Raw genomic sequence first — 14,527 nt, forward strand, 5'->3', positions numbered from 1 at the left:
GTAGGCAGTTGGGTGCGTGCTGTGGTGCAGTGCAGTGGTGTGGTGCAGGTACTGTGGTTGTGGTGCAGGTACTATGGTGTGGTGCAGGTACGGTGTGGGTGCAGGTACTGTGGTGTGGTGCAGGTCACGTGGTGTGTTGCAGGTGCAGTGGTGTGGTGCAGGCTGGTGGTGTGGTGCAGGTACTGTGGTGTGGTGCAGGTGCTGTGTGTGGTTGGAGTGCAGTGGTGTGGTGCGGGTGCTGTGGTTGTGGTGCAGGTGCTGTGGTGTGGTGCAGGTGCATGGTGTGGTGCGGGTGCAGTGGTGTGGTGCAGGTGCTGTGGTGTGGTTGCAGGTACTGTGGTGTGGTGCAGGTACTGTGGTGTGGTGCAGGACTGTGGTTGTGGTGCAGGTGGCTGTGGTGCGTGGTTGCAGGTGCTGTGGTGTGGTGCAGGTACAGTGGTTGTGGTGCAGGTACTGTGGTGTGGTGCAGGTACTGTGGTGTGGTGCAGGTACTGTGGTGTGGTGCAGGTGCAGTGGTGTGGGTGCAGGTACTGTGGTTGTGGTGCAGGTGCAGGTGGTGTGGTGCAGGGTGGGTGTGTGGTGCAGGATGCTGTGGTGTGGTGCAGGTGCTGTGGTGTGGGGTGCAGTGCGGTGGTGTGGTGTGCAGGTACTGTGGTGTGGTGCAGGTGCTGTGGTGTGGTGCAGGTGCTGTGGGGTGTGTGTGGAGTGCTATGGTGTGTGGGTACGGTGGTGTGGTTGCAGGTGCGTGGTGTGGTGCAGTGCTGTGTAGTGTGGTGCAGGTGGTGGTGTGTTGGGTGCTGTGTGGTGCAGGTACGTGGTGTGGGTGCAGGTACGTGGTGTGGTGCAGGGCTGTGGTGTGGTGCAGGTACAGTGGTGTGGTGCAGGTACAGTGGTGTGGTGCAGGTGCTGTGGTGTGGTGCAGGTGCTGTGGTGTGGTGCAGGTGCTGTGGTGTGGTGCAGGTGCAGTGGTGTGGTCAGGTGCTGTGGTGTGGGGGTACAGTGGTGGTGGGTGCATGGTGTGGGTGCAGGTGCTGTGGTGTGGTGCAGGGTACGGTGGTGTGGTGCAGGTACGGTGGTTGTGGTGCAGGGTGCTGTGGTGTGGTGCGGGTACGGTGGTGTGGTGCAGGTACTGTGGTGTGGTGCAGGTACGGTGTGGTGCAGGTACAGTGGTGGTGTGGTGCAGGTGCATGGTGTGGTGCAGGTACAGTGGTTGTGGTGCAGGTACTGTGGTGTGGGTGCAGGTGCAGTGGTGTGGTGCAGGTGCTGTGGTGTGGTGCAGGTACTGTGGTGTGGTGCAGGTGCTGTGGTGGAGTACAGTGGTGTGGGTGCAGGTACTGTGGTGTGGTGCAGGTACTGTGGTGTGGGTGCAGGTGCTGCGTGGTGTGGGGCCAGGTGCTGTGGTGTGGTGCAGGTACTGTGGTGTGGTGCAGGTACTGTGGTGTGGTGGGTACAGTGTGGTGCAGGTGCAGTGGTGCAGGTGCAGGTGCAGTGGTGTGGTAGGGTGCAGTGGTGTGGTGCAGGTGCAGTGGTGTGGTGGTGCTGTGGTGTGGTGCAGGTGCTGTGGTGTGGTGCAGTGCTGTGGTGTGGTGCAGGTGCTGTGGTGTGGTGCAGGTACATGGTGTGGTGCAGGTACTGTGGTGTGGTGCAGGTGGTGTGGTTGGGTGCTGTGGTTGTGGTGCAGGTGCTGGTGTGGTGCAGGTACTGTGGGGTTGTGGTGCAGGTACTGTGGTGTGGTGCAGGTGCTGTGGTGTGGTGCAGGGTGCTGTGGTGTGGTTGCGGGGACTGTGGTGTGGTGCAGGTACTGTGGTGTGGTTGCAGGTACACGTGGTGTGGTGCAGGTACTGTGGTGTGGTGCAGGTACAGTGTGTGTGGGGTGCAGGTACTGTGGTGTGGTGCAGGTACAGTGTGGTGCAGGTACTGTGGTGTGGTGCAGGTACAGTGTGGTGTGGTTGCGGGTACAGTGGTGTGGTGCAGGTACTGTGGTGTGTGGGAGTACTGTGGTGTGGTGCAGGTACTGTGGTGTGGTGCAGGTACTGTGGTGTGGTGCAGGTACAGTGGTGTGGTGCAGGTACTGTGGTTGTGGTGCAGGTACTGTGGTGTGGTGGGTACAGTGGTGTGGGTGCAGGTACAGTGGTGTGGTGCAGGTACTGTGTGGTGTGGTGCAGGTACTGTGGTGTGGTGCAGGTACTGTGGTGGTGCAGGTACAGTGGTGTGGTGCAGGTACTCAGTGGTGTGGTGCAGGTACAGTGGTGTGGTGCGGGTACAGTGGTGTGGTCGGGTACTGTGGTGTGGTGCAGGTACTGTGGTGTGGTGCAGGTACTGTGGTGTGGTGCAGGTACTGTGGTGTGGTGCGGGTACAGTGGTGTGGTGCAGGTACTGTGGTGTGGTGGCGGGTACAGTGGTGTGGTGCGACAGTGGTGTGGTGCAGGTACTGTGGTGTGGTGCAGGTACGGTGGTGTGGTGCAGGTGCTGTGGTGTGGTGCAGGTACTGTGGTGTGGGGGTACTGTGGTGTGGGGTGCAGGTACTGTGGTGTGGTGCAGGTACAGTGGTGTGGTGCAGGTACTGTGGTGTGGTGCAGGTACTGTGGTGTGGTGCAGGTACTGTGGTGTGGTGCAGGTACAGTGGTGTGGGTGCAGGTACAGTGGTGTGGTGCAGGTACTGTGGTGTGGTGCAGGTACTGTGGTGTGGGTGCAGGTACTGTGGTGTGGTGCAGGTCACTGGTGGTGTGCAGGTCATGTGGTGCAGGTACGTGTGGTGCAGGTGCACGTGGTGTGGTGCAGGTGCGTGGTGTTGCGGGTACAGTGGTGTGGTGCAGGTACTGTGGTGTGGTGCAGGTACAGTGTGTGGTGCAGGTACTGTGGTGTGGTGCAGGTACTGTGGTGTGGTGCAGGTACTGTGGTGTGGTGCAGGTACTGTGGTGTGGTGCAGGTGACTGTGGTGTGGTGCAGGTACAGTGGTGTGGTTGGGTACTGTGGTGTGGTGCAGGTACAGTGGTGTGGTGCAGGTACGTGGTGTGGTGCAGGTACAGTGGTGTGGTGCAGGTACTGTGGTGTGGTGCAGGTACTGTGGTGTGTGGTGCAGGTACTGTGGTGTGGTGCAGGTACTGTGGTGTGGTGCAGGTACTGTGGTGTGGTGCAGGTGCGTGGTGTGGTGCAGGTCACTGTGGTGTGGTGCGGGTGCAGTTGTGGTGCAGGTCACTGTGGTGTGGTGCAGGTACTGTGGTGTGGTGCAGGTACAGTGGTGTGGTGCAGGTACAGTGATGTGGTGCAGGTACAGTGGTGTGGTGCAGGTACTGTGGTGTGGTCAAGGCTTTTGTTGTTATAAGGGAAACACAGAAGTGCTCAACGCTCACTTAAGCTTTCAACAGTGTTCTAAGCTTTCAAAAAACTCACCTAAGCTCCAATAGCGTCATATGAACCTTACTAAACTGTAATGGTCAACTCTGAGGGGAAACTAACCTAAAGAAAGTTTCCCCTGACCTCTACTTACACTCAAACATCTCAGTACCAATACCAATATTCCTCTAAAGTCTTTACAGTGATAAATCCATTAAAACCTACGCCAGACGATCGTTCTCCAGTCAAATTCCAGTACTGGCAATCCATCGTAGTCAAGACATCATTACGTTCACTGTCTTTCCCAGAACTGTATTAAAAAAATAAACATTCCACACCATTTCTTTTTTCAGGGTAACTAAAATACCTCCATAATCCCTTGGTATATGTCGCAGCCACATCCGGGCGGTGACCCCACTTAACGACCAACAGGTAAGACTGAACACCCCCCGTCATACCTGTACATAGGACCTTGATTTAAGTGAAACCTCCATATACCGGACTTCTTTCTCTATATATTCCGTTAGATAAGGAGTTTATACCTAACGGATCTTAGTATAACGGATTTTCTTCTCTATATAGTTCTTCAGATGGGTGTCACATCTAAAAAACCCTCGATATAACGAACTTTCATCACTATAATCCGTTAAATGGAGGTATCACATCTAACGGACCCTCGATATAACGGACTGTAATAACAATACTAATAATAACTTACAGGATATAGATAGAACACAAGTAAAAAAAATAATCATTGCTGTTACTTTTATTATTATTTACATCAGAGTTTGAATCCGGTTGATAGAAATTATTCAGCAATAGTTTACCCCGGAGGTTCAGTCAGCACTTGAAGCGGACCTCACCCTTCAGTTTCCCCGAAGACTTCAAGTATATCCTCAAAATCAGGTTTATAATTCTGCCATAAACTTGAGATAGGAAGAATTTGAGAGTGCCGAGTAGCAAGGTATAATTAGTACTTGAATGAATTAGGTTTTATGGTTTTGTTTTATACAGTGATGCTTTCTGTACTAAATATGGGTTTACAGCTGTTTGGTTTAGTTATGGAGGAGGTTTTATGCTGGTTTAGATTTTTGGGGGGTTCTGTTTTTAATTTTCCTTTCTTTATTTCTTCTTATTGTCTTTATTTATTTATTCCGATTTTTTTCTATTGTTGAAATATTTGGTTCTCTCTCTCTCTCTCTCTCTCTCTCTCTCTCTCTCTCTCCCCCGGAACCATGAGGAGGAGTTATGTACATCGCTCCAGTTGGTACCCTGAGGCGGACCACCTTCCCTCCCACACACACACACACACTCCTTTAATGTGATCGTTCCTACCTGTCTACCCACAACCAAGTGACTGTCTGTCTGTCTGTCTGTCTGTCTTTCTGTCTCTCCACTGTCTAGTCTCCTCTCTCGCTTCTGTCTGAGAGAGAGAGAGAGAGAGAGAGAGAGAGAGAGAGAGAGAGAGAGAGAGAGAGAGAGAGAGAGAGAGACAGACAGACAGACAACCAACCAACCAACCAAACAAACAATCTTAATCCCTTTAGTTCCACTTAATCGTCCAGGTGACTTTAATTAACCCATGCACAGTAAGCGTTAATTACCTGTGACTTTGAAACACCTGGGTTTATTAATACACCTGTGGAGATAAACATACACACGTGTTATTAGTGATCGATCAGACTCGTATCTTAGTGTTCAGTCAGCTGTTATTAATGAGATGATAAGTGATGAGGGAAAAAATTAATTATACGAAGGTTAGAGAAAATTAACTATTGCTGTAGGTCATTTGTTGAAGATAACCTTGTTTGTGTTTGTTTGTTTTTGTTTGTTTGTGTATTTGTTTGTTTGTTTGTGTATTTGTTTGGGTATATTTATGTTCCATTGTTTATGTTTGTTTGTGTCTATGTGATTGAGTATAATTGTTCGTTTGTGTGTGTGTGTGTGTGTGTACGAGAATGTCTATAATGTATGTGTGTGTACAAAACCGTAACACGCACACACACACACACACACACACACACACACACACACAATAGAGTGCCCCACATCACCATATAAGAAGAAGTTGGCACTCCTCAAACACGTGCCATTTCCTTCACCAGACCGGGTCACGTGATGGGTCATGCTGTGACGTCACATGAACCACCCCCTTTCCAAACAAAACAATGTAGATTACGAGAGGAAGGTGACTAGCCCAGCCTAACGACCTTCAGGGGCATAGTTGAGGTTGACAGGGCGAGCTAGTATGAATGGTGGAACTGTTTTGTGGTAGTGTGTGGTGGGTGGGGTGGTGGTGGGTGGTGGTTGTGGTTGTAGTGGGGGTGGGGGTGGTGGTGGGGTGGTGGTGGTGGGGGTGGTGGTGGTGGGGGTGGTGGTGGTGGGGGTGGTAGTGGTGGTGGTGGGGGTAGTGGTGATGGTGGTTGTGGTGGTGGGGGTGGTGGGGGTGGTGGTGGTGGGGGTGGTAGTGGTGGTGATGGTGGTGGTGTGCATGGGGTCAGGTCAGGTTAGTTTAGGCTAGGTTAGTTTAGGTTAGGTTAAGTTAGATTAATGTTGGTTTAGGTTAGGTTCTGTGACTTCTTTTTTGCAGGATTCAAGTGGACAGGTAACTACAGCATAATGCACGTGGATGAGGGTCACCTGGGCCCGGCGGAATGTCCTACCTGTGATTAGCCATTGACAGGTTACGTGAGTTGAAGGACACTACCAGGTGGGTGTGAGAGGCGGTCAGGCAAGAGTCACTGTCTCACTTTCTCTCATTCTCTCTATATCTATCTGTCTCTCTCTCTATATATGTCTAGCATTCTCTATCTTTTTCTCTCTATATCTATCTGTCTCTCTCTCTATATATGTCTAGCATTCTCTATCTTTTTCTCTCTATATCTCTACTTTATATCTCACTTTCTTCATGTCCCTCTCTCTCTCTCTCTCTCAGTCTCATCTCCCCCTTTCTCATTCTCTTTCTCACCACGATAACTAAACAACTGACCAATTGTCTCTCTCTCTCACCAAGACAACCAGACCACCTCACCCAAAACCACAATATTTACACTCTGACGCCCTCCTCACACCCCCCCCCTCCCCTCCCACCTCTTCCATTCCCACGTGAGGATGAGGTCGAGAGAGGGACGGATGTGCGTCACTCATCCCCTTCTCGCTTACAGTAACACACACACACACACACACACACATATGACGGGTTTTCTTACTTAACTACAATGGGACAAAGAGTCAGACTGAATTATGAGACATGGGGAATTTGATTGCGGTTTTGACTTAAGTACATCCAAGTACATTCAAGTACATCTAGGTGCTATCCAAGTACATTTGAAGTACATATGGGTTCTTAATTTACCTTACGTATTTGTACTGTTTTAGACGGGGGGGGTGTCAGTGTGAGTTATATACAGTACATGAAAATGACCCTGAGACTATAGGAATTATATTGAAGTTTTAATTGATGTATATTTGGGTGTATTTGAATATATTTTAGTCTATTTTAGGATAATTTCTTACTTATTCTGTTTTAGTCGTAATGTTGGGGAGAATTTCTTTTCAATCTCACACCCACACACACTCACACACACACTCACACACACACACACACACACACGCACACACACACGCACACACAGTATTGTCTTCAGATTACAAGCAGGAAAAATAAACTTGGGTGTCTAATCTTCAGGTGATCCCATAAAAGTCTGATTTTCACAAGTAATTACAGGTATAGTGAAACCTCTATTTAAGGGAATATATACCTGCAGATAGGAAAGTCCGTTATATCGAGGTCCGTTATGTCAAACCTCCCCGTACGAACTATTTTTAGATGAAAGTCCATTATATCGAGGGTTCATTAGCTATGAAAACCCCCATCTAACGGATTACAGAGAGAAATCCTTTATATCGAGGGTCCGTTATGTAAAACCAAACCACCTTCTAACGAACTATATAGAGATGAAAGTCCGTTATGTGAGACCTCCATTTAACGGATTAAATAGAGAAATCCGTTATATGTCCCCTATATCTTGTCGACTATCTAGGGAATCCTGTTTCACACTGTACTAGGAAATTCCCTAAATCTCCTGAAATTTCCCCGCCACACGATGTTCTATATCATGTTATAATAAGGGGATTAATTTTTACCCCAGATTAACACTATGTGGATCTCCCTGCCACATAGTGTTGTTCTTATATAATTTAACCTTCAGTGTTTAGTAAAGGAGAGGGGGGGGGATGCCTGTGTAGGTATATAGGTTAATTAACAACACCTGGAGGAGAGAGAGAGAGAGAGAGAGAGTGAGAGTAAAACAAAACAACGAAGAAAACTGAAAGCAAAAACACAGACAGATGGACACAGTTTTACACCTACAAGTCATCAACACGATAGAAGAACTTACTTAACCTCTGCCTCAGTTACAGGTGATAATTACCTAAATTACCTGTCAAATTATCTTGTCTTATAAAGGATCCTAGAAGACTATTAATCATTGTGGTATGTCTTAAGCTTTAATTAAACTCTGTGTGTGTGTGTGTTGGAACTGTTCTCAAGGTAATAGTTGCAATAGAGAAAATAAATCATCAATACACGTTAAGATTATTGATAATTACGTTGTTGTTATAAATAATCAATTAATAACTGATAACAAATAAGGTTATTGTTATTATTGTATATTTGTCTATGGTTAAAGCTTCAATTTGTGTATTTTATTATTTTCATTAATAACTTAAGAATATATTGTATATAACTAATTACTGTATCGCCATTAAAGTATAAAATAGTTTGATTTATTACTTGTATGTAAATAAACACAATGAATGACGTCATACATATTGTCCGGAGTGTTAATTAGTGTTGTGACGTCATACATTGTCCCAGGTATGATCTCCCTCTCTCCTCTCCCTTGTATTAACCGACCACTCGCTTTCCGACACCCCTCTCACTTTCCCATGCCCCCTTTCTCTTTCTGACCTACCCTCCCCTCCCTCTCATTCCCCTGACCTACCTACCTACCCCCCTCTCTCTCTCTCTTCATTCCACCTTTCAGTCTCCCTTTCATCCCCTCTCTTTTCCACCCCATCCCACCCCTACCTTCTCCCTCTCATTCACCCACTTCCCTCTCACTCCCACAACAAAAACAATTAAAACACAACTAAGGATATATTTTTTTATTTTATTTATTTCACGTACCAACAATCATCACTACAAACATCTGAAAGGGGAATAAAAGAAAAAAAAAGCCACACCTATACGGACTAAGAGGAAAAAAGTGTAACACATATACGGGAAAAGAGGAAATTAGTCTTGTTTTCATTTTTTTTCCTACCCACACACGATAGCAACAGTGAGTGTGCTGGTAATCTTGGCTTAACTTCCCCCTGGATTTACAATTACCTAAACAAACTCATAAACACATATAAAATACCATAAAATAGCGGCTATTATTCTCTATTTAATGATGTAAAATTAACCTGGATAATAAAAAAAAATTTCTCTCCTACAAATAGTTCTGTACTTGTGAACTGTGATGGATCTGTTTGAAAACTTTAACGTCAATGGATTTAGAAATTACACAGTTGTTTTGATACACTGGATCTCTCATCAACGTCGTGTTACTGAGAGGTCAAATAAATATACTGACTTGACTATACCATCCAGGTGTTGAATACAGTTGATCAAAGTCCACGAAACACAATTGTTTATATCTGTGTGTGTCACCCGCGAGTCAGTTTACACACTTACCTAATACACACTAACGCCTTTGCTAATGATATATCACATCCACTAGGGGGTAAGGTAGAGGGGCCAGTGAGTGTCTAGTGTTTGGGAAAATCTTTTTAGCCAACACTGGGGGAAGGAAGGAGGGGTTAAGAGTCAGCTGGCGAGCGTAGTGATGTTCCTCGTTCAGTGTCCAGGCTGCCACTGATGCCTTCGGTGTAGTTGGACCCCCTCAAACACAAATCCCCTCCCTCAGCTAGCCCCGCCTATCTTTAAATATCAAGCGTTCCTATTGGTTCCCCCTGCCAACGATAGCTTTTTCCACGCTGCAATTGGCTGATGGGTACGCGGTCTCCTTCTCCCATTGGCTGGGACCCAAGGCCCATAGACCCTTGTAGCCAATTACCAGCCTATATAGGTTAGGGCAACGGTGTATCCAACAGGAATATGAGTCAGGGATTTTAAGAGCTGTAACGTCTATTGTCAAACTAAAGGCGGCCAAACGTTCCCCCAATTCCATTTACAAACTTCAAAAATAAACACCAAATAATAATCCTGCTTTTACCAGACCTCTATAACCGTCCCGTGAACATAATCGTTAACTGATGATGGGATAAAAACATTGGCTACAGTTAATAGATAAACATTAAGGTGATATTTTAGAAGTAAATTCGTCTCCTGACAGCCAAAGAAGTCGGTATAGGCTTAACCATGAGACACAAAGAACGACTGGCGCCGCTGTCTTGTCCTTACCCCCCCTAACGCTCTTGCCGCCACAGTTGCCAACACTCACCCATAACTAAAAATACCTATCCCACCCCCCAAAAAAAAATTCATATCACCTTTCATTCCTCTCTGTTACGAAAAATCCCACATTAAGAGAAAAATAACTAAAAAAAAATTCCACTAAATTCTATCCAAGGATTTACTGATTCCTTCTCCAAAAATTCTAAATTAACGAGAAATATTAAGAAAAAAAAAATTCCCCCAATCTGGCAACTGTGACCATAAGGTATAAGATTTCCCGCCATATCTTCCTGGATCTCGTGTTTCAGCCCGCCAAAAATGACTTAAGGTAATTAGACGTGTTTAAGAGTCCCAGTCGTAGTACACACTTAAGGGGGAGGAGGAGGAGGGGTAAGGGGACACTTAACACCTGCTGATCTTGTAAGGGAGGGAGACCGGAAGGGGAGGGGAGGAGGGGGGGGGAGAGAAGAACGGAAGGAGGGAGAGAGAGAGAGAGAGTTAAACCAAACACCTAACCTTCCCCAGTTTTCTGTCTGAGTAATGGTTGACAGATTCCGCGGGCCGCTCTGTGACACACCCCGCCAGCTGAGTTATGTAAAATAGACTAATTTATTCTACCCCAGATTTCCTTTACTATCCTTAAATTTACCGCTCCGATTTTTAGCAGATTTTACGATTTTTTTTTATATATTAGTGTTTTTTTTTGTGTATTACGTGTGGTGTTTTTTTTGGTGTTTTTTTTCGTTTATTTTTGTATTTTTTTTTTTTATAAATATATTTGGACCCAATTAATATGTGTAATCAGAATGTATTTTAGACTCTGTTTGTCTGCGATATATAAGAGTACGATCCTAGGTCTCTTGAGTACTGTGTCACATCCCCTGAGTACGATTCCAGCCCCTGAGTACGATGTCAGCTTCATAGATACGCTGCCATGCCCCCTGAGTACGATGCCACCCCCTTGAGTACGAAACCATGCCTCTTGAGTACGAAACCATGCCTCTTGAGTACGATACTTGCCTCTTGAGTACCATACCATGCCTCTTGAGTACCATGCCAGCCCTCTTGAGTACCATACCAGCCCCCTTGAGTTCCATACCAGCCCCCTTGAGTACACTGTCTAATCTTCAGATGATCCAATTATTGTTTTCCTTATCTATAAAACAAACGATTGACATAAACAACTTATATCTCTTTATCAATGTCTGTGTCTTTCTGTGTCTGTCTGTGTGTCTGTCTGTGTCTGTCTGTGTGTCTGTGTGTCTGTGTCTGTCTGTGTGTCTGTGTGTCTGTGTCTGTCTGTGTATTCTGTGTGTGTCTGTGTGTCTGTTTATGTCTGTGTACTCTGTGTGTGTCTGTTTATGTCTGTGTACTCTGTGTCTATCAGTGTCTGTCTGTGTATTGTGTGTGTGTCTGTGTCTGTCAGTGTCTGTCTGTGTATTCTGTGTGTGTGTGTGTGTGTCTGTCTGTGTGTCTGTGTATTCTGTGACTGTGTCTGTTTGAAGATTTTAACAGAGTAGTGACAGAAGTTCACCAGACAGACACTTAACAGACATTCAAACACGTCTGTCAACATGAAGAGGGTCGTTATACAGGGGTCGTGTTGCTGTGTGTTGTGGTCGTGCGAGTCGTTATACAGGGGTCGTGTTGCTGTGTGTTGTGGTCGTGCGAGTCGTTATATAGGGGTCGTGTTGCTGTGTGTTGTGGTCGTGCGAGTCGTTATATAGGGGTCGTGTTGCTGTGTGTTGTGGTCGTGCGAGTCGTTATATAGGGGTCGTGTTGCTGTGTGTTGTGGTCGTGCGAGTCGTTATATAGGGGTCGTGTTGCTGTGGTCGTACGAGTTTAATGATAAAGTTATCTCGATTGACTTTATAAAAAATAAGAAATGTAGTTGTGTAATCAGTTGTGACAGTGCCACACAGCCATGACAGTGCCACACAGTCATGACAGTGCCACACAGCCATGACAGTGCCACACAGTCATGACAGTGCCACACAGCCATGACAGTGCCACACAGCCATGACAGTGCAACACAGTCATGACAGTGCCACACAGCCATGACATATATACAGTGCCAAACAATAACAGTGCCACACAGCCATGACAGTGCCACACAACTATGACAGTGCCACACAGTCATGACCGTGCAACACAGCCATGACAGTGCAACACAGTCATGACAGTGCCACACAGCCATGACAGTGCCACACAACTATGACAGTGCCACACAGCCATGACAGTGCAACACAGTCATGACAGTGCCACACAGCCATGACAGTGCCACACAGCGTTATCTGACACAGCTGCAGTTTAGCACAGTATCTACCACAGCCGTGCCGCGGGGGAGTTGATCAGTGTCTCAGTGTCTGCTGCCACCACTACTGTCTGCCACCGTCCAAGCCTGCCATTACTCAAGCCTGCCACCACCACCACCACCTGCCACCACAAGTGTCTGCCATCAATACCTAAATATTACTCTCTTCCTGTACGACTGCCACCACTCAAGCCTACCACCACACCACCACCACCACCACCTCCCTGCAGCACCCCAAGATGTCAGGACACAGCAGCCAGGGGTCAAGAGGAGGACCTAGGTCTTCCTTCGTCGGGTGCGGTGGAGGTAAGACAGGTGTTGTTGTGTGTACAGGTAAGAGAGAGAGAGAGAGAGAGAGAGAGAGAGAGAGAGAGAGAGAGAGAGAGAGAGAGAGGAGTATATCTTTTAATCTCACATAATATATAGTCACTAATTGTAGTTAATTAACAGTTTAAAGACCAATTAGACTTTACTGAGTTACATACATACATCTCCATGACTGTTTTCAAAGACGTACATCTATCTATATGTATGTATGTCTGCACAACTGTCTCCAGGTACGTGTGCGGGTATACACGCATACTAATACACACACGTACGTACATAAATACATACATAAATACATACATATATACGTGTGTGTGTGTGTGTGTGTGTTACTGCGTGGTTAATACCGTGGTTAGGTTAGTGTCGTAGTTAATGCCATCCTTAATAACGTAGTGGTTAGTGGCGCATGTTGAGTGCCGTGGTTAATGCCGTGGTCCTCCTGGTCACACTTGAGTGGGCCCAGGTGTGCACAGAGGCCCTATTTAAAAGAAACACCGCCCCCTCACCTGCATCCCAATTAACACCGAGAGACAAGGTATATACACACACACAACCACCACGGCTTCGCCCCATTGGTAAACAAAGCATTCGACACACGAGGCAGGTAAGTCTCATTAACTTTAGTATACCTGATAAAAGATAAACACCTACCTTATCCCCCGCCCCTCCTCCACCCCTTCCCCCCCTCTCCCTCTCCCCCATCCCTCCCATTCCCACTCCCACCCTCCCTCTCCTCTTCCTTCTGAATATATGGATGGGGTGCCTTCACTTGTCTCTTGATCTATCTCTCTCATCTATCTCTCATCTATCTCTCTATCTCTATTGATCTATCTTCGGTAATCTTCTGAAGGTTGGGTGATGTTGTTATGCATGACGGTGTAGCTTTGTTTGTGGTGGAGTTGATGTCTTATTGGTTCGTCTGTCTGTCTGTCTCTATTACCCATCTCTTGTAGCTAAAACAGAACTTGATATAAATGAATAAACAACGACAATGAAATTACGAAATAAGTCATTAATTCCTTCACAAGCATCAACACACCTTTCTTATACAATGAATAACATTATATATCATATCTATGTATAGGAAAATATGTACTTATTTATATATGTATTCTATATAACCTCTATATACTGGAGGTAAATATGCACACAAAATTATAATAATAATAATAATAATAATAATAATAATAATAATTTAAAACACAAACAACTAAACAGAAAATAAACACCTGACCGTACACAGGGACATAAGCTGCGTTAGCCAGGAAAGAGTTAGCCAGGTAAGAGTTAGCCAGGTAAGAGTTAGCCAGGTAAGAGTTAGCCAGGTAAGAGTTAGCCAGGTAAGAGTTAGCCAGGTAAGAGTTAGCCAGGTAAGCGTTAGCCAGGTAAGAGTTAGCCAGGTAAGAGTTAGCCAGGTAAGAGTTAGCCAGGTAAGAGTTAGCCAGGTAAGAGTTAGCCAGGTAAGCGTTAGCCAGGTAAGAGTTAGCCAGGTGGAGTGCCAGGTAAGGTTTAGCCAGGTAAGTTAGCCCCAGGTAAGAGTTAGCCAGGTAAGTTAGCCAGGTAAGGAGTTAGCCAGGTAAGTGTTAGCCAGCAGTAAGTGTTAGCCAGGTAAGTGTTAGCCAGGTAGTTAGCCAGGTAAGTGTTAGCCAGTGTAAGGTTTAGCCAGGTAAGTAAGTAGCCAGCCAGGTAAGTGTTAGCCAGGTAAGTGTTAGGGTAAGAGTTAGCCAGGTAAGTGTTAGCCAGGTAAGAGTTGAGGTAAGGTTAGCCAGGTAAGTGTTAGCCAGGTAAGAGTTAGTTCCAGTTAGCCAGGTAAGAGTTAGCCAGGTAAGAGTTCGCCAGGTAAGAGTTCGCCCAGGTAAGAGTTAGCCAGGTAGAGTTAGCCAGGTAAGAGTTCGCCAGGTAAGTAGCGAGGTAAGAGTTAGCCAGGTAAGAGTTCGCCAGGTAAGAGTTCGCCAGGTAAGAGTTCGCCAGGTAAGAGTTAGCCAGGTAAGAGTTCGCCAGGTAAGAGTTAGCCAGGAAGTGTTAGCCAGGTAAGTGTTAGCCAGGTACAGGTAAGTGTTGTGCCAGGTAAGAGTTAGCCAGGT

The sequence above is a fragment of the Homarus americanus genome, unplaced genomic scaffold, assembly GCF_018991925.1.
Source record: "Homarus americanus isolate GMGI-L3 unplaced genomic scaffold, GMGI_Hamer_2.0 scaffold22841, whole genome shotgun sequence".
In the NCBI taxonomy this organism is placed as follows: domain Eukaryota; kingdom Metazoa; phylum Arthropoda; class Malacostraca; order Decapoda; family Nephropidae; genus Homarus; species Homarus americanus.